Source organism: Theropithecus gelada, chromosome 5, assembly GCF_003255815.1.
Source record: "Theropithecus gelada isolate Dixy chromosome 5, Tgel_1.0, whole genome shotgun sequence".
In the NCBI taxonomy this organism is placed as follows: domain Eukaryota; kingdom Metazoa; phylum Chordata; class Mammalia; order Primates; family Cercopithecidae; genus Theropithecus; species Theropithecus gelada.
In genome coordinates this window covers 121,690,811-121,712,766 of record NC_037672.1, presented here as the reverse complement: position 1 = coordinate 121,712,766, position 21,956 = coordinate 121,690,811, and the positions used below count along the sequence as shown (strand labels likewise).

Below are 21,956 nucleotides of genomic sequence, written 5' to 3'. Positions count from 1 at the left end.
TAGTCCCTCACTAACCTATGTTTAAACTAGCTTCTCTTGAAGCATTTCTATTCATTGATGATTTATTTATTTCTTATCAGGTATTCAGTATCAACTGTGTGTTAGATATGTACTAAGTGTTAGGGCTAAAGTGTTGAGCCAAGCAGAACACTAAGTTAAGTGAGGTAAAATATATTGAACAAATAGTCACAAGAATACATGTTATGAACACACCTTTGATAAGTGCTAAGAAGGAAGAAACAGGATAAGAGAGCATATAATAGGAAGCTTGATTATTATCTAGAAATACGGGAAAACTGACGCCTTACCTAAGTTCTATAATTATTCTTATTTCCTAGGCAGTTTTCTACTAAACAATGTGATCTTAGGATCATCAGTATTAGCATCACTTGGGAGGTTGTTAGCAATGCAGACTCTCAGGTCTAGGGAATCAGAATCTGCCTTTTAATGAGATCCCTAAGTGAATCCTGTGTGCATTAGAGTGCTTTGAGAAGCACTGTCCTAGGCTGGATTCTGGAGTTTTCTTTGACTGTCTTCTGTCATAATATTCTACTCTAAAATATTTAATGTTTTTCTTGGGATAGTCCTTGAATTCATTTATCCTAATCTACAATTTTTATTCACCCATTCCGGTTGATCTACTTACTTCATTCATTTTTCTCACAGTTGCCTAATTAGCCATACTAAAACAGTGTTTTCTTTAGGATATTTTTCTGAGCCTGTGATAACCCACGTATCAAATTCACATTTCTCTGGTTAGCTTTGGAAACTTTTAATGATTTGGTTATGCCTCATCTAACGTGTATTTCTATAACCTCAACAGAGCACATTATGCTCTTTCATTCTTTCAAGAATTATTTTTAAGTCTATGAGACGTATTAAAGCATCTAGGGAGCATGGACAAGTGAGAACATTCTTATTTTTCTTAGCATTTAGTAAAACCTTTATATGAACAGTAGAGATATGAAGCTTTTGTTTGATATATGTTGAGAATTTGATTTTTTTGCAGTTTGCTTTTAGGTCTCTACTTTGTTTTTAGCAATTTTGCCTTTTTCAATTTTGTGAAGTAAAATAGTTTGATTTTTATGAAATAAGGTAACTAAATATTTATTTTTTGTTTTTAAAAATCTCTTTGGCTGGGTGTGGTTGCTCACACATGTGGGAGACTGAGGTGGAAGGATCGCTTGAACCTAGGAGTTCGAGACCAGCCTGGCAACACAGTGAGACCCCATCTCTATAAACAAACAAATGAACAAATCACTTTGAAGTGTATTCCAATTGGTTGCCTGTCTTTACCCTCTAGTTGTTTTAGTAGTGTCTTTGACCGTATAATTTTCATTGTTTTAAATTTCAAACCCATATCTATTATGCTAACCTAATCTCAGAAATATTTCTAATGCCATTTTCTTTCTACTATACACGTGTTTAGCTAAGTGTAGTCTTTAATGATGAAGTAGAATTTGAAAATGTTTATGTAATTGCTTACTAGAGCTAAGTATTAAGAAGAATTACATATTCCTCATGGTTATCTTGAAGAATAATTTGGAACTTTCCAGAAACTAGTAGCCTTTTACAGTTCTCTCATTTGTCTCTATTTTTGTCTCTATTCTTTGTACCTCCATCTACTAGCGGTCTTTGCCATAAGAGATTGCAAGTCCTTTCACTAGAGGAAAAGTGTACTTCTTGGTGGGGCGCGGTGGCTCACGCCTATAATCCCAGCACTTTGGGAGGCCAAGGTGGGCAGATCGCCTGAGGTCGGGAGTTCGAGACCAGCCTGACCAACATGGAGAAACCCCGTCTCTACTAACAGTACAAAATTAGCTGGGCATGGTGGTGCATGCCTGTCATCCCACCTACTCGGGAGGCTGAAGCAGGAGAATCACTTAAACCGGGAAGCGGAGGTTGCAGTGAGCTGAAATCACACCACTGCACTCCAGCATGGGCAACAAGAGCAACACTCCGTCTCAAAAAACAAACAAAAAAAAAGGTGTATTTCTCTATCTTTTCCTTCTGGCTTAGCCGTTAAGGTTTGCTTTGGCCAGTGGATTAACAGACATGACCCAAACAGAAGCTTAAAGTTGAGCTTGTCTTCTCGTGCTTCTGCCACCACAGTGAGAAGGACAAGATCGTTCTAGGCTGCTGATCCAAGGAACAGGAGAGAGCTTTGGAGCAGATGGGACCCAGCCTGCAACTTGTCTCCAACCCTAGAGTAAATCACGAAGAGCAGAGATGCAGAAGAAAGCTAAAATGATTGTTACTTTAAGCCACAGAGTTTTGGGGTGTTTATGATATACCACTATTGTGAAAATAGCTAACGATACAAAAGTTAAATATTTAAAATGGGAAGTCATTAATTTTTATCGTAAATATAGGAGTCACCATTGATTCCTCGATTTCATTCATCATCTACATTCAATCCACTAAATACTTTGGTTCTGTCTCCAAGATAAAACAAATACCTCCACTTCTCTCTATCTCCAACACTACTACTCCCATTTTCTGTTGCCTGGTGTATTACTGCACTAAACTCCTAACTGCTCATCTTGTTATTATTGTTGTTTCTCTTATTTTCACAAAGCAAAGTTATCAGATCTTGTTACTTCCCTGCTTAAAACCTGACACTGGCTTCTTAGTATGTTTAGAATAAATCCTAAGCTGTATGTACATGGTCTACCCTTGCCTAGCCTTTGACTTTAACCTGTACTGCTTTATTCTTGCACATTGCTCTTCATTGACATTGCCCTTATTATGTTCTGAAATAGGCCATGTTCCAGCCAGCACATTTTTATATGGCTATTTGCCCTGTTGTCATTTAGGTACCATCTTTAACGTTGTCTCCTCAGAGAGCTTTCCTTAATCACTGAGTCTTTAGAAGTCCCCTAGCCGGTCATTGTCTTAAATCACATCACCCCATTTAGCTGTCTTTGTTCTTAATTTTCAGTATCTGTCATGATCTGGAACTCTTTTGTGCATTTGTTTCTTTTGACTTTCTGCCCATCTATTGGCATCAACAGAGTTTTTGCTTTTCTTGTCCTCTTTGTATCCAGGGCTTATAATACAGTTGGAACTTAGTAATTATTTCTTGAATTAATGAATAACTTTATATTTTAATTTAAAACATTATAATTTTGTTCACACTGATAATTGTTACTGCTTTAGCCATGTTCAGTTTTTAAGTAGTCCATGGTTGTTTTTTGTGGAACAATTTATACATGTAGATTATATAGTTATAGATGAAAAGGATTTATTTTAAACCCTATTTTGGTTATTGTATTTGTATCTTTTGAAATTTATGTTGAAATTAATTTTTATCAAGTGGAAAATCTTTTGAATAGCATTAGATTTATGTTATTTGATGAGAGTCGTATGAGGTCACCTTTTGCCTCTCTTCCATAAATCCATAGTTTCATCTGTGGAATAGATGTCATTCTTTCTGAGACTATCACTTAAAATTAATATTTATTTGGAAAGGAGAAAAAACTTGAATTCAATCTCAATTGATATGTTGGTTCAGTTGCTGCTTAGAGGGACACAGATCACAAACAATGAAAGTCACAGGAATTGAAAGGGAAAAATTAATGGCCCCAGAGGAGAAGAAATCCTTATAAGCAATTTGTTGGGGAAATGATAGATTGTTTTCATCCCCTAAAGCATTTCAGTGATACAAGAAAGTAAACAGGAAAGCAAACATACATACCTACTCTTTTTTTTTTTCTTTTTTTTTTTTTTTTTTTTTTTTGTCATATCTGCTTCTAATCTGAGTTTTCTGTCTTGTTTTAAAGAACAAATAATCCACACTTAAAGTCCCTGGGTATCCTTTCTAATTCAGATCTACTCTACTCACACACACCCCATAGATGACCTTTCTTATGAATTTACTTTTTATAAAATCTATGTAGTTTGACCATAAGGGGAGATATATAGGTATACACACATACTTGTTACAAACTCTAGTTTTGTACATTTTTTATTCTATAGCAACAGTTTTCAAACTTCTTTAATACATTTACAGACAATTTTCCTTTACAATAACACAAAACAAGTCAAATGCTTGGTGATTAATCACAGATGTGTTCAGTCTGTACACTGGAAACGAAAACATTAAGAAAACCGAAGAAAAGTAAATGGAGGAGTATATCATTTTTATGGATTAGAGGATTCAATATTGTAAACAGGCTAATTCCCACAAAATAACCTATGGATTCAATACAGTCCTAACAAAAATCCCAGTTGGACTGTTTGGACATTGAGTCTCTTACAATACCTTACATGATATAGTCCCTGGAAGCTCCACCATACCTTCAGAAGAAAATGAGAGTGAAACAAGCAAATATGATATTAATATTTCTTTGAAAATAATTTTGACCTCACAGACCCCTTGGAAAGTTCTCAGAGTCTTCTAGGGTCCCCATACCACACTCTGAGAAACACTTTCCATTCCCTTGCTCACCTACTTCACCATTTCACACTTCTGTCTTCTCAACCTCTATTTCCCTGCCCACCTCCCAACCCTTACTCTTAGCTGTCAACTTATCTTCCTATATAATAAAAAGTAAATAAAATAAAATAGCATATATATATACATATAATAAAGTAAATAAAAGTAAATAGCATATATACACACACACATATATATATTTAGAAGAGAACATCTACACATTTACTGGAACATCTACTGTACTAACCCTCCTGCATTTATATCTACATAGTCTGCCTTACATTAATTATGGTTGTAGAGTATGGATCTACACTCTAACTATGGTTAAACCATCCATGCTCCTTTTCCATTCACTTATTTACCAGATCCCATCCCATCTCACTTACTCAATGACATATTTAAGCACTTTACCTTTTCCCATCATTATTCAAATATCCTGTACTAGTAGCCTTTTTAAAACACTCCCCCAACCTATATCATTGTTCAACTACTACTCAACTTCACTGTTCCCTTTTATAGCAAATGCTTCAAAAAATTCTGTCTATATTTACTATTGTTTCTTTCATACATTCATGATCCCATTAGAGTATAATCAAGCTTTATTTTCCACTCTGTAAGTATTCCAAGACCTCCATGTTGCTAAATCCAATGCTCAATACTCAATGCAGCAGAAATATCTTACATAACTTATCTCCTGCTACCCACCCCCCACCACACCCCACTTCTAGCAACACTTTCTTCACTTTCTCACTTGGTTCTTTCCTCTTATACCAGCAACTTTTTCTTCATATGTTACCGACCGTATTAGTCTATTTAGTGTTTCTATAACAGAATACCTAAGGCTGGGTAATTTTTAAAGAAAAGAGGTTTGTTTGGCTCATAACTCTGGTTGCTGGAAAATCCAGGAGCATGGTGCTGGTATCTGCCTGGCTTCTGATGAGGGCCTTGTGCTATATGACAGCATGGCAGAGAAGTGGAAGGGGAAGCAGGTGCATGCAAAGAGAACTCACACTAGAGGCAACCTCACTTTATAACTTACCTGCTTTCTTGGGAACTAATCAATTCCCTGGAGATCGAATCTAAAGAGAAACGTATTAATCTACCTTAATAACCTATTCACCTCTTAAAGCAACCACCTCCCAACATTGCTATACTGAGAATTTAGCTTCCAACATGAGTTTTGGCAGGGACACTCAACCATAGCACCAACCTTTGATTTTGAAATACATCAGGGTTAAAATCTTGGCTTTTCTTTGTTTACATTTGCTTCTTACATAAAGCTCATTGATGGCCTTAATTATCAACTGTCTCTCAGTGGACCCAATTTTATTTATGCAGCCATGACCTCTTCTCTGAATCTAGACCTATAAATCTAACTGCTTACTCAACTTCTTTGCTTAGATTTCTAATGTTGAACATGTTCAAAATTAGACTTCTGACTTCCATCCCACATCTTACTGCTCCCTTAGTCTTTTCGTTTTTAGTAAATAGCTATGTTATCCTTCTGAGGAAACCAGTAAGCACCAGTGCAGTAATTGAAGGGAGAGACAGTGGTGCTTGGATTTGATTTGGTGAAGTATCAGTGCAAGTGAAAAGTGTACCCTAATTTATGTTTCAAGATTGATATGACATATTGGATGTGGGGTGTGAAAAAGTATTGAGATCCTCAAATAACTTTTATGCCAGTTATGTCTATCAATATGTATTTGCTATATTTGAAATTTAAACTGATAAAATTTAAATACATTCATATATTTAATAGTCATTACATGTTAATATAAATAACATTTAAATAAAAGGATAACTATATTCTCCAAGACAAAAAAAACTTAAAAGAATGGCATTGTTTTTCATGTTTTGCAAATCTTTTTAATTTTAGTTTCTGTTGAAAAGTTTCTTAAAGTGTTATTTTTTCTCCTTTGGAGATAATGCCTTTTTTCTCTGGCTCCTTTTAAGGATTTCGGTCTTTGGATTTCTGGCATGAGATGCCAAAATGTGGTTTCTTCATGTTTTTTCTATTTTATATTTATTGAATTTCTTAAATCTGTGGATTGATGCTTTTCATAAGTTTGGAAAAGCCTTAATCTATTAATTCTTCAGATCGTATAGTGTCTCTAGTTTATTCATTCTTTTTCTTTGGGGACCACAGTTGCATATATGTTGTACCTTTTAACTGTGTTCCACACATCTTTTTCATTTTTCTGTTTTCTCTTTCTTTTATCTGTGCTTCAGTTTGGGTATTTTCTATCAACTTGTTTTGCATTTCTAATCCTGTCTTCTGTTGTAATGAGAGTGGTGTTGAATACATTCAGGGTTCCTAATGTCAAATATTATATATTTTTTAGTTCTAGAATGGAATTTTATTTCATTATTTTTATAGGTTACATTTTTAAATTATAATTCTTTCAGTTATCTATTTTGATCCATCTACTCAACTTTCTTGAACATATTATTCATGGTTATTTTAGTTTATACTAACTAAAGTATTTGGATTATTCCTCTGCATCTATTACCTTTTTTTCTCTAGATTATCAATCTATAATCCTGACTTTTTTCTGTTTAATAACTTTTTATTTTATGTCTGATAGTGTGTTAAATGATTGTAGATTTCCAGGTGATGTCTTTTATCAGAAAAGGCTAATTAAAACAAAGGAACAACAACAAGAAAACCTTGGGCAGATAGGGTGAGGGGCTGATGCAGTCAGGCATTAAGCTGGGCTGGTACTTTTTTATAATGTTACTAAGATCCTTGGTTTATTTCTATTATTTTTATGTGGTTCACTTAAGCTTTTGGTTGGAGAGTCAGAAGAACCTTTTCAGCTCTGAAAGACCCTTGGTAATTCAGTTCTTCCCCGCAACATAAGAAATTATGTTTAGCTCTTTTGCTTCCTGCCCCTTATACCTTCAAATTCTTGCAAATCTCCTGAGTTACGTGCTTAAAGTAAGCACCTTCCCTTTAGCAGAATTTTGTTTCCAAGATACTACGAGAGATTTCATATTGGGTTTTAGATGCAGTTGGCCAAGTTGCCCAACTTTTTAAGCATAGCCCAGAATTTAAGTAAACGTGCATTGAAGAAGTTCAGTCTAGTGTTCAGGACACCATACGTTTGCACTATAAAAGGAATTTAACTGACTTCTTGAAAGCTTTGCTGGTTTGGTTCTCCTGTAGAGTCCCTCAGGGTGAGCCAAATCTGATTCTTAGTCTGTAACTAAAATCAGTATAGGCCTCCCAAATTAGCAAATAACCCCTGAGAATAAATTAGCAGGTCATTCTTTTGCTCACTTTGGAAGAGCTCCTATCTTCTGAAATTCTAATTCATCTTATCTTCTTGCTTCAACAAGCCCTCTCATATCTTGAAAAATATAAATTTTGTAATTTATTCATTTTTTTTCTAGTTCTTGCAATGGAAGTTTTGGGCTGCTGCCACCTACTACATTTTGTCTGGCAGTAGAAGTTCCTATAAACAAGATTTCCCTGGCTCTTTCCAATTTTATTGGATTTGTACCTTTGTAAAATAATTTTTTTAAAAAAATTAATTTTATACTTATTACAAATACATTTTCTTTTAAATCTTTAGGAGTTTTATAAATTAATTTGGATATGAATTCATATTCTGATCGTTGATTTTGTTGCTCTCTTTCTGGGCATTATAAGTTTTGTAATTTTTTTCACTCTCTTTTGGATTTCCTCTCTATTACCATTTCTACCTCTTTGCTCTTCCTGCTCTGTCTAATTGTTATTGATTGCCTCCACCATTCCCCATCCCCGGTATGATCCTGAATGAGGGCTAAAAATTGAGATATGAAGTTCTTACTCCAAGCCGATACTAATGATTTTGTAAATTCAGTCACTGACCCATGATCTTTTTAGGTTCAGTTCCTGTCTCCATTGAGACTAACTTTATGTGCTCCCTGCTGCTTCTTAAAAGCCATAGCCCTGGGTGGTAGTCAGCAGTGCTTTTTGTTTCATCTTTCTGTCATTATTAATAGGACATGCCCTAGCTCCAGCTCCTAGTTCCAAACTGAGCCTGAGTCCTGTTGCTAGAAGTGGGAGAACTTGTATTCCCTTTACTTCCATCAGCAAATCTCTAGGTTGCCTTGCATACTTTCTTGGCAAGCTAGAGATTTTGTCTTGTTATGCTTCTTTTTCATTTCTGATACTTTGAAATGTTTATCTTATTCTTGACTGGCTATATTTTTCTTTTTATTTTCAATTCCATATTTTCCTGCTGTGTTTTAACAAAGGGGAGACAGTTCATAAAAGCATGAAATTACTATGCCTTAGTCCAAAATTCAGAGACAAATTGTGTTCTACATTTGGGCCAAACTCCTGGACTAATTTTAATTATCAATTTTACTTACTAGTTTTTTATCCTGGTAAATGCGTAGATAATATTTGTTCCCCGATTGAAAGTATTAATTGTATTGCCTGATTTTTTTTTTTTTTTTCCTGTTCCACTTGCTTTACTTTATTGGTTGGGTAATTTTGCTCCTAAGAAAAGAAGGTCTAGGTTTGTTTTCCCAAAATAAGACAAGATATATTGAGTAAGAATTGTTAGTGCTTTACTTTTTCTACTTCTCATCTTATATAAAAACATATTTTTAATACCTGGCTTTTTGCAAGAATTTAATCATTTGGTTAACAAAGTGATAGGCAGATGTGTCAGCATATACTCCCCAACTATTTTAGAAAGTTTAGTTTCTAGATGAAATTTAACATCAAGACAAATCTCATTACTATTTATTTAAATTTAGCATCAAAACGTGCATTTAGAGTTTACCTTCTAGGTAGTAATGAGATTTCAGGCTTCAGAATTCAGAATGGATAAACTGCTAATGTTGTATATAATTTAATTTTTTAAATCCCATAAATATCAAGGTAACTGGTAAAAAATGTAGAAAAAAATATGGATATTTACAATTGAAAACCATTAAATTGGAGGATATTTTTGGTTAAAAATCATGATTCTGCATTTAGCATAGTATAAGGGATAACTGAATAAAATGAAACTTATCAGAGCAGTCTTCAGATTTACAGAAAAAGTATTCTGATATATCACAAGTAATTACAGATTCAGATTTAGTGAATTCAGGAGCTGTAGGTAATTAGAGCCTTGATACTAATTATATAATAATTTCAGCAAAATTATTTCAAACACCTGCCATCTATTGATTTTTCTGGAATTTCAGTATTGAGATAAGTGATTTTTAGTAAAGAATTTGTAGCAAACAAACAGGAATGTTTAATACCCTCAGGAAAGTGAAATTTGAAAAGTAGCATATTCAGTTAGAAGACCTTAAACATTACAATATTATTTCTTCCGCAAAAATATTTTCAGCTAATTTAATTGCTAAAAAATTAGCATCACTTTCCTGGTTTAGCCAGGTTTTAAGAACTTCCTTGTTTAATATTGGACCACGCTCTTATCTTATACTCTTTGATATTTGCAGAAGCAATTTAACACAATAATTAAGAGGAACTTTGAAATGAAGAGAATTCTATTTCTTCTTCTGCCATTTACTACTTATCTCACTTAGCAAGCTACTTACCCTCAAAACCTTTGTTTCTTCATCTGTGAAATGGAAGTGATACTAGTATCTAATTTACAGGATTTGGGTGAGGAATAAATGGGTAAATTCATAAAGATCGTGCTTCTACATATTCTAGGCATAAATGTCAGTTTGTGTCTTAGTCCATACAGGCTGCTAAAACAAAATGCAATAGTCTAGGCAGCTTATAAGCAACAGTGTTTATTTCTTTAGGTTCTGGATGCTGGAAAGTCCAAGCTGAAGATATGGGCAGATTTGAAGTCTGGTCAGGTCCTGTTTCTTTGTTCATAGATGGCTCCTTCTTGCAGTGTTGTGCCATCACATGGTATAAAAGGGATGAGCTAGCCCTCTGGGGTCTCTTTTAGAACATTAATACCATACATGAAGTTTCTGCCCTCATGACTTAATTGCCTCCTACAGGCCCTGCCTCTTATACCATCACATTGGTGGTTAGGATTTTAACGTGAATTTTGGGAGGGGCTCAATTTAAACATAGCAGGATGATTGTGTTTATTTTCCATTTTTATATTTATCTTGACTTCCTGAAGAAGAAAATTAATCAACATACATTACACATATATTTAATTTAAAAGACAAATGCATTATATCCCCCCAACCATTACCTCCCTCCAGAAAGCCAAATTGCTTTAAAATATTTACCAGTTAAGTCACTTTGCAAACATGTATTTCAGTGTCTATATACTGACTGTTTAGTACTTGAGAGTTTTGGTTCATTATCCATTTCCGAATGCAAAGCAACTTTAATTAATACAAGTTGAGTATACCTTATCCAAAATATATGGCATCAGAATGTTTCAGATTTTGGATATATGTTTTGTTTGATTTTGGAATATTATCATATACATAATGAGAAATCTTGGGGATGGGACCTAAGTCTAAACATGAAATTCATTTATGTGTCATCTACCCTTTATACATATAGCCTGAAGGTAATTTTTTTTATTTTTCCCTTGGGAACACAAATAAACTGTGTGTGGTATGCCTGCATTTTGACTTCGGCTTGTCCCATGACGTCAGGTGTGGAATTTTCCACTTGTGTTACCATGTCAGTGCTCAAAAAGTTTAAGACTTTGGAGCATTTTGGATTTGTATTTCAGATTTTTGGAACAGGAATGCTCAACTTGTGTACTGCTTTCAAGTAGAAATCAGTGATCAGTAATTTGGGATTGCTGTTGCATTAATTTTCTCTTCTGCCCTAATTTTAGGACCTTTCACTAGAGGCACACAGTTTTTCCCAGATAAAAGTACATTTTTCATCCATATTGCACTGTTTGTAGGAGACTTTTTTTTAGTACTTTGGAGTATGGTAAGAATAGACTAATACTGCAAAAATAGATGGGAAGATATAAATGTTTTGTAGGTATAAGTGTAAGATACAGAATACACATTTTAAAAAACACAAATTATGTAAGAATAAATTTAAGAAAGTAACCTATATGAAGGGAAATTTTTGCAGTAAGCCCTGTATTATGATTCTCCAGAGAAACAGAGCCATATATGTATTTAAGGAGATTTATTGTAAGGAATTGACTTTCACAATTTTGGGGCTAAGAAATCCTAAGACCTGTAGTCAACAAGCTGCAAACCCAGGAGAGCCACTAGTTTCATTTCAGTGGAGTCCGGAGGCCTGAGAATCAGGAGAGCTAATGGTGTAAATTCCATTGTGAAAGCCAGCAGTCTCAAGACCCAAGAAGAGCTGATTTTTCAGGACCAAAGGCAGAAAAGGACTGATGTCCCACCTCGTGGAGTCAGGTGGAAGGGTTAGCCTTTTGTTGTATTCAATCCTTGATTGGATGAAGGCCACCACCCACATTAGGAAGGACAATCTGCTTTACTCAGTCTACCCATTCAAATGTCAATTTCATGCAGAAACACCCTCACAGACATACCTGGATTAATATATGACCAAATGTCTGGGCACCGTGTGGCCCAGTCAAGTTGACACTTACTCATTATAAAATGAACCATCACAAGCACCTAGGAGCTGAATGCAAGCCAACAGTGGACTGTTGTTTTTGTTTAATCTTAAAGGCATGACACTGGAATGAATAAGCACTGTTCTGTATATCAATAATGAAATAAACCCATTCATTCATTCATTCCATAAATATTTATAAATCATCCACTTTGTGTGAAGTTCTGTGCTAGCTGCTGGAAATGCAGTGGTGAATAATATGTAGGTGGTTCCTTCTCTTCCAAAGTTTTTGAAAGTGGATGCTAAACTGCCAATTCTTTAGTTACTTGATTAATTACACTTGTTATAAGGGCTTTCATGGATGTTGTAAGAGTGTATACATAGAGAACTTTACCTAGTTTGGGTTGTCGGGTGAGAAATGTCAGGAAAGACCTTTCTGAATGAGTGATATTTGAGCTGATCTCTAAAGAATAATAAAAACCTTGAAGTAAGGTGGAGTGGAAATTATAATAGGTAAGGGACCAGCATGTGTGAAGGTTCTAAGGCCAAAGGGAGGATCTGTTTAAAGAACCAAGCGCAGGGCTGATGAGGTTAGAGAAATTGATAAGGCACCAGTTGTTGATCAGATCCTGGAAAACAGAATCCTATAGTTTGATTCAGCATCCTGGTAGGTCTAGATGGGCTTCACTGACTTCAGTGTTAATGATCTGATCTAAGAGCATTGGTCTGTTCAGAAGAACTTCGGAGTACCAACTGGAAAGAGGGCAACTCATTGACAATGACTTACTCCATATTACACATATGAAGGACATAGTCGTCTGAGTTCTGAATATCCTGACTCCCTGGTAGTACCAAGCTGTGTCTTTTGTGTTTCAGCGAAACATTAACAAGTAATACTTTTGCGTTATTTTCAGTTTTCATAAGTAAAATTTACTGTTTGTAGAGTACAGTTTTATAATTTTGATAGATGCATGGAGTCATGGATCCACCTAGTTGTGATACAGAGCAGTTCCATCACCCCAACAATTCCTACTTGCTGAACTTTTCAGTAAACTCCTTCCCCCACTCCAACCTATGGCAAACACTGACGTAAATTTTATTTCTATAATAGTTTTACTTTTTCCATGTGTCATATAAATGCAATAGTATGTGCATCCTTTTGGAACTGGGTTCTTCAACTTAGAAAATTCATTTAGGATTCACCCATGCTGTTGTGTGAATCAACCGTAGTTTTTTTTTTTCTTTTTTGTTTTTTCTCTTATGACTGAGTGATACTCTGTTGTATGAATATGCCACACTTAGTTTATCCCTTCGCCAGTAGAAGATCCTGTATGCTGTTTCTAATTGGGGGATTATAAATAAAGCTGCTGTAAACATTTATGTCATTTATGTACAGATTTTCATGTGGCCATATATTTTCAGTTCATTTTGATAAATACTTAGAAGTAGGATTGCTGGGTCATGCAGTAGGTGTAGCTTTAACTTTTTGGGAAACCTGCCAGACTTTTCCAAAGTGGTTGTACCGTTGGCAATGGCTGTCATTGCTCTGCACCAGCACTTGATGTTGTCCGGGGTTTTACTTATTTGCACAATTCTAATAGGTGTCTAATGGTATCACACTGTGGTTTTAATTTGAACTTCTCTAATGACTGATGATGCTGAGCATGTTTTTGTGTTTATTTGACACCCCTGTCTTCCTCTCTAAATTGTCTATTTTAATCTTCTGCCCATTTAAAAACAATTTTTGTTTTCTTAGTGTTTTGAGAGTTATTTATGTATTCTGAATATGAGCCTTAGTCAGAAATTTGCTTTACAAATATTTTCTGCCAGTCTTCAGCTTTTCTGTTCATTATCTTAACAGTGTCTAACAGCTGTAGCTAATTTTGATAAAGTCAAGTTTTCAATTTGTTTTTCCTTTATGGATCCCGCTTTTGGTGAAGTGTCTAAAAACTCTTTACCTAACTCAATATTACAAAGATTTTCTCCTAAAAGTTTTATAGTTTTATGTTTTACACTTAAGTTTATGATCTGTGTTGAGTAAATTTTTGTGTGATGGCGTGAGAGATATGTAGTGAAGTTCGTCTTTTTTGCATTTGGGCATCCAGCTTGTCATTGTTTGTTCAGCAAAAAAAAAAAAAGAAAAAAACCTGCCTTTCTCAATTGAATTACCTCTTCAACTTTGTGAAAAATCATGTTCCTTTATTTATGTTGCTGTTTCCAGAATTTTTATGTATTTGTCTTTAACAAATACTTAACAGACTGCCTTGATTGCACTAGCTTTAATAGTAAATCTTAAAATTGGGTAGTGTGAGTCCTTCAACTTTGTTTTTCTCTTTCAGAAGTATTTTCATTATTTTAGTATTTTATAATTAATTTTTGAAGCCCCATACCGTATGTCAAACAACTGGAAAATAGTTGTAAATAGTCTTTACCTGGAAATGGGCCTACTTTTTGTTTTCTGCAGGAGGCTTTAATGTGGAGGAGAGGTGAGTTAAGCTAGTCAGGAGTCACGAAATTTGATATTTGTTGTTGCTGTGGGTACCCTCAGTGTACCTCTCACCTCAAATCTTCTAATAATATGTTGTATTTAGAGCAGGGGCTGATTTTCCGGGTGGATTTTTTCAATATCTACTCTACCTTCAGCTCTCAAATTCTTCTCTTCTGCAACTCTCTCAGCAGTGAGGGCAGAGAATGGGGACATTTTCTGTTTTTCTGATAAAGATTATGTTATACCCCTTGATCTGGGGTGAGGTCTTCTGATCCTGCCCATCCCCTTGCTGTAGGCTGCAGTGGGTTTCACTTGTTCCTCAAGGACAAGTAATGCTTATTCTATTCTTCCCCACCCACTCCTCCTTAAGGCTTTTCCATAGGGGTCATATGGGAGAAGAGCCTAGACTGGGGGTGGGGCTTTATTCCATACATTTCCCAGCCAGGGTGATTGCTGTATTTTTTAAAGCCCTAAGGGGTCAGTAGAGAAAAGGCAGCAAGAGAGTGTGAACGCTGTTTATCAGTGGCCCCAGGGGCTCCACAGTCTGTCTGTAATTCACAATTTTTCTCCTTCCAGCTTGTCTGAGGTGTTTTGTTAAAAGGCTAGGAGGGACACTCTTCCTGTTACTTTATGTCTGAATAAGTGAGGAAGAAAGTGAGCTGAAACCTGATGTTTCACAGAAACAATTTTAAGTCTGAAGACACTTTTTACATGTTCAATCTGTTCATCTATCTATCTAATAGTATGTTGCTTATAATTTATTTATAGGAGCTTTAAAAGGTCATTAATCTCCTAAGAAAAAGGCAGTAAGTAAATTCATTGTATCAAAGGAAAAGAACAATGGATGTCTTTCATTTCAGAATTTCGGCAGCCTTTCTGCCAGGAAATCAAGAGTCTCACCCCAAAAACTATAACTATGTGAAGTACTATATATGTTAGTTAGAATTAGGCCTTCCTCAACGTATATCTACTTCAAAACATCATGTTATACATGGTAAATACATATAATTTTATCTGTCATTTAAAAAAAAAATTGAGTAAATCAATAAACGGCTAGCTACAGAAGGATGATCTTGTCATTCCTCATTTTCAAGGCAATTGAAAATGGGGGCAAAACTAACTCAAGGATTTTAAATTGAATTAACAAAAAATTAAGAATGTAATAAATATTGGCTCAATATTAATGAAGGTAAGAAATGTAAAACATTTAGTTAAGGTACACATGCAAAATCAAACCCTGTATCATACCGTTGCTTTTAAAGATGGTGTTATCTTTGTATGATTGTGATAACCAACTGTCATTACATTATCTCTTTTGGAATAATAATATATATGTATGTAATTATTCACAAATACAGAAAAGTCTGTTTTAGACTGTCTAAATTTTTGTTTTGTGTATACATACTTTGGTGGGATTTTCATTTTACAAGTGATAAAATGTTACCTAACAGAAAAATGTAAATCTATGTGTCACTTGATCTAGATATCCCCAAATAGGTGCTTTTGAAATTATTGAAAGGGAACTTAATATGGGAATTCTGAGTTTATTAAATTTTTAATCCTTTGTTTTAAAGTAACAAAACTTTTTCCATCAAGTATCATTCATTCGTGAAGCAAATTTATTGAGTGTTTATCATGTGCTAAGAGTGGTTTTGAGTGCTGGGAAACTTAACAGTGCACAAGATAGGCATAATTCCTGCCCTCCTGGAGCCTACATAATAGGGCAAGGAGATGTGGAGGTGTGCAGGAGCTTCACTCTCAGCCTTATAACAAAAGCAGTACAGAAGTAACCCAACAAGTTAATCTAAGAATGTGATAAATGCTACAAAGAAACAATTGCAGGAACAGTAATGGTGATGAGGGCTGCTTTAGATATGGTGGTCAGAGAAGGCTTATTTCAGGAATGAAACTTCTGCTGAAATAAGAAATACTGCCTGGGGGAGGGAGCTTTCTTGACAGAGAGAAAAAATCTCAGTGTTAGAAATAGGTGCTGAATGGAAAAAAAAAAGCTTGGTGTTAAAACAGAAAGGAAGACAATGTGCTAAAACAAAAAGGAGGACTTAGGAATGAATCCTATCTGCTTTTAACATGATGAAGACCATTTTAAATAGTACTGGGAAATAGCTTCAAGGCAAGAAAGTGAATGAAAAGCTCTGTGTGTTTTGAAACTATGAGAGACCTATAATCCCAAACCTCAATATAATGTGAGAGTGAATATCAAATTGAGATGCAAAGCTGGCAGACCATTATTCGTTGAAATAAGTGCATATTCTGATGAATATCAAGAGGACAAAAGCTCTCATTTGATCCCAGGGAGATAAGTTATAGACTTATGCTAGAAGTTTCCTGGACCCAGATAAGCATATAGAAAGAATGAAGAGGGCAGGGCAGAAGGAGTCACACAGATGAACCATGTATGTGCAAGAGGAAGGTATTACGTGTAGTATTTGGTGTAGTAAAAGGTATTGAGTGTAGTAAACTCTACGGGTTGTGTACGTCCCTACAGCTTTTGATCTTAATTGACTGGGGAGAAGTCCAAGCTCAAATAAATTGTTTATACCTATAACTCTGATGCGTAAGGAGACTTCTTGCCAGCCTGGACACTGTATACACTCAACTTGTAATTGCTGATCCAGAAAGAATGTACTCAAAAAGAGCTATCACAGGATACATAAAATACATCTCAAGAACAAATGGGGAAGGAATGTGAAAAACAGGGCACAAGAAACACCATAAAAAAATGTTTCCATCGAACAAATGGAATCTGTGACCAAATATATTGCCTTAAATGAAAACAATGAGTGATTGCGTGAGTTAAACAGTTGCATGAAGCAGAGATGTAAGTGCTCGGAAAAGAGTTGGTGAAACAACAGAATGAGATGGAACATAGCAAAAATCTTTTCTTATTATCACTGAACTGGGGAATCCCCTCAGAAATGTGACATAAAACTTAGAAGCTATAAATGGAAAACAGTAAAGACTGATGTGTTATCTTTATAAAAGTAAAAAAAAAGAAAAAAGAAATTGTACATGTCCAAGAAAAACCTTTCAAAAAGTCAAAAGAAAAATGACAAATGGTGGAAAAAAATTGTGTTACATATAACAAACAATTTCTTTTTTTCTTTTTTTTTGAGACGGAATCTCACTCTGTCACCCAGGCTGGAGTGGAGTGGCACTATCTCAATTTCTTAACACTTAAAGAGTGCCAATAAGAGAAAAATTAGCAGTCTTTGAGGAAATGGGTAAAGTGTATGAAAACACAATTTAAAGAAAAAGAAATATGATTCCTAGGCACATGTGAATATGATTGCCCTTATGGTAAGGAATTATAAATTTAAAACATAAAGGGGTACATAAATAGAAGGGATATGTTCTAATATTCAATAATACAATAGAGAAAGTTAATAATTTATTACATTTCAAAATAGCTAGAAAAGAAGAATTGTAATGTTCTTAATACACAGAAAATATAAATGTTTGAGGTAATAGGTACCACGATTACCCTGATTTGATCATTACACATTGCATGTAAGTATCAGAATATCACATGTGCCCCCAAAATATGTACAACCATTATATATTATAATATGTAGTATATAATAATATATATAATATAGTTTTTTTCACTATAATGAGGATGCCATTTTTCACCTAGCTGTAGAAAAAGTAAATAACATTAATCACTATTATGGAGGGGCTAGGAAAATACCTAGTGTTACACAGCTGTTGCCTATGTGTGTATAAATATATACATTACATATATGTGCATGATAAATATGTACACACACATTACATATATGAGTATACACATTACGTATGTGTGTATATATGTGTGTGTGTGTGTGTGTGTGTATAATTTATAAGGGGAGCATCACTTTGGCAGTATCTATCAAAATATACATGAAGGTGCCTCTTAATCTGACAATTCTATTCCTAGTAATATATCCTACTGACATACATGTACATTACAAAATAATGTGGGCAAAAACATGATAAATTTAAACTGTACTCTATCAGCAACTACATTAAGTGTAAATGATAAATATCTTAATTAAATGATAGAATTTGGGTAAAAATACAAGATTTAATTATATGTTGCCTATAACAATTACACTTCACATATAAAGAGGCAAATAGCTTAAATATAAAAGAATAGAAAAGTATATACCATGCTAACCCTAATTAAAAGAAGGTGGTGTGCCTACGTTAATATCAAAGTAGATTTTGGAGAAAAGAATATTACCAGGTATAAAGAGAGTCATTTCCTAATGATACAGAGGCCAGTTTCTTAAGAGGATATAACAATCATAACATTTGTACACCTTATAACAGAACTTCAAAATATAGGAAGCAAAACTAACTATTTTAAGAAGTAGACACTTATATTCAAATATTTTAACTCTCTCTTTTTAACAATTGATAGAGTAAATAAACCAAAACTCAATAAGTACATAGGACACTTGGACAATACTGTTACCAAATGAACCTTATTGTCAATTGCAGAACAGTCTGCCCAGCAACAACAGTGTATACATTCTTTTTAAGTGCATACACAGCATTTGCTAGGATAGATATACTGTGGGCCATAAAATAAGTCACAATAAATTTGAAGCTATGGAAGTTATACGAAACATGTTATCTGATACAATTGTATTAAACTGTGATAATACAGATAAAAATAACTGGGACATTCTCAATTATTTGAAAGCTATATAGCTTACTTCTAAATAATGGATGTTTTAAAGAAGAAATCAAAGGGAAATTATTTTTAAGTGGATGATACTGAAAATGCTTAGAGGGAAATTAACAGCATTAAAGGATTATATTAGAGGAGAAAGAAAGTATGAAAAATGACTTCAATTTCCACTATAAGAAACTAGGTAAAGAAGAGCAGATATCCTGGAATAGGCGAAAGAAAGGAGATAATCACTAAATCCTACTAATATTACTCACCAAATTTCTTTCAAATCTGTCTACTTTTTGCTATCCCCACTGCTACTAATGTATAATTTACTTTCTCACCGTTGGTTATGGCTAGTCAGTGGACCATGGTGGGTAAGAGTGGAGACTAGGGTGACCCCCACTATGATGTGCCCAGGACTAGAGGAGAAGACTGGGAAGAGGCAGGGCTGGGTCCTGAGATAGTGCTTGAAACTGGGAATGTCCCAGGCAAACCAGGATGGATGGTCATAGGTTTTGAAACCAGACCTTGGACTTGAATCCCTTTCTTATCACTTATAAAGTAACAAGTGACTGATCCTCTTGTGGCTTGATTACCTCTCCTGGAAATGAGTATTATAATAGTACCTACCTTAAATAATTAATGTGAGAATCAGATGAGTTAATGGATGTGTGAAGTACTTAAAGCATATAGAGCACTGAATTTAAGTTGGCAGTGATGGCGTTGGTGATAGTGGTAGTTCTGGATGGAGATTTTTTTTTCTAAGTTCTAAGCATTGGCCTCATATGTCACTCTTTCCTTCTGGACTTACCTACATCAAATTTTCCTTCACATACACCAGAGTTGTCTTTCTAAACTCCAATATAAACTTACCAATTTTCTGCTTAAAATATTTCAGTGGCTCCTTAATACCCTTAGGGCAAAGCCCACAATTTATAATACCCAGCATTACTCATTTTCATGATTCTCATAATTCTTTCTTCCATACTTCACTGGTTTTTCTCTTCTTTAAGCCTTTGCATGTGCTGTTGCCTCAACTAGATTTTCTTTCCTGTGTCCTCCAGCTGTTTCTCCTGACTAAACAACTCCTGGCTCATTACCTTAGTAACCTCAATTCCGAATTTCCCCGACCTGTCCTCCACACTTTCCCTATCAAAAGTAACTTAAGATGGCTTCCTGTGTGCTATATCTGAAGTGGTACTTATTATGTACATTATTCTAGTATATTGTGTTCTATATGTATTGTACTATATGACTAGGTTACTGATTTTTCATCAGCCATCTTTGTGCTCATAATGGACAAAATATATGTGTAAGATACAATAGAGTAAGTTTTCCCAAACTCAGCACGTTCCTTGCCAGGATTACCCCACCTTCCCTTTACCCTCCTGTATCAGTGTGATTGGTTCCTCAAAACTTAGTTCATCTTGAGCACCTAATATATGAATATTATTCTGACATTCTCTTCCTTCCCTACCTAATGCACTTCAGTTAGTCATTTCTTCTTATCTTGTTAGCAGTTTTGCTGCTTTTTCTCTTAGCACTGAGACCACTGCATTGCAGTTCATTGATTTTCCATTCTAGCTTGCAACAATGTCAAGTCTGTAGGTTCTACTGTGGGCACTATGCTAGGTTGTGGGGCTACACTGATGAGCAAAACCAATTTAGTCTCTCTTCTCTTGATGCTTACAGCTAAAGAGAAATTTAAAAAAGACATTAAATAATTAAATATAAAATTGAAAATTTGATAGTGGAGTGGAAAAGAACTGTATTTGACATTATGAAAGCATGTAATAGGGATTTGACCTTGAGAAGGTTACTCTCAAAATTGAAGATAAACTATATGAAGAGAGACAGGAAGTGCATGTCAGGCAGAGGAAACTGCAAATGAAAAGGCCCACGTGTGATCGTGTCTCATGAAGTCATTGAAAGAAGGCTAGTCTGGCTGGAATAACATTTGAAGTGACCCTGGCTGCAGTAGAAACTCACAAGAGGGGAGCTGTTGGAGGCATGTAGATTGTTAGGGTAGCCCAGGTAAAAGAGATGAAGAATTGAGGTAGTTTGGCCTACAGTGATGATGATACTGGATATTTGAGATTTTTTTTAAAAGAAATATTGATTCTTAGATGGTGATAAATTAGATATTGGTGGCTATTACATTGAAAGACTAAGAAAACAGTTTTAGAAAACATTATTTGTAAGTTTCTGGTGTGCATAACTGGATGGATTATTTCCTCTTCACTGTTGTATCTGCTCAGCACCTTGTTGACCCCACAGCACACATCAAGTAAATATTTGTTGAAAATGAATGAGCATTGTTGTATTTATGAAAACGTTATGTTCAACTACAATATAAGTTACACGCATAGGAAATGCATTAATTAATGGAGTAAAGCATAATACTTTGTTATTTACTTTGCAATTTGAAAATACGTCAAATGGGATCTAGAATATAGTTGATCTTTGTAGTCTTTTACAATAAAATTTGTGAAAGACGACCTTGTATAAATTGCAGTAATTTTGTGAGAAAAATGGTGATAAAATACTTCTAAATTCTACAGAACTCTTGATATTTTTCTTTTTATTAAGGTGATCCCCAGAGTTTGTTTTGTTTTCCACTCTGCAACACATTTTAGCTTTGTCATAAGGAAATCACACTTTTTATCACTGACTGAAAAGAATCAAAAAGGGAATTTTGAAATATAGTTTTCTTCAGTTCTGAATGCCTTTGTTAATTATGCTGAATTACACACATGCACCCACACACACTCTTTATTGTTCAAAATGCTGTAATTGGAAATACAAACTGTTTGGGACCAGTATTGTACTTAAAGTAAGGAATTGAAACTTGTATAATATTTTT

At 34.7% G+C, this 21,956-nt stretch overlaps 1 protein-coding gene across 2 annotated transcripts in view; it reads left to right on the top strand.

The window, feature by feature from the left end:
• Positions 1-21,956, top strand: part of ANKRD50 (ankyrin repeat domain 50) — a 45,468-nt gene that overhangs the window by 8,631 nt on the left and 14,881 nt on the right. The gene's annotated exons all lie outside the window — the stretch shown is intronic.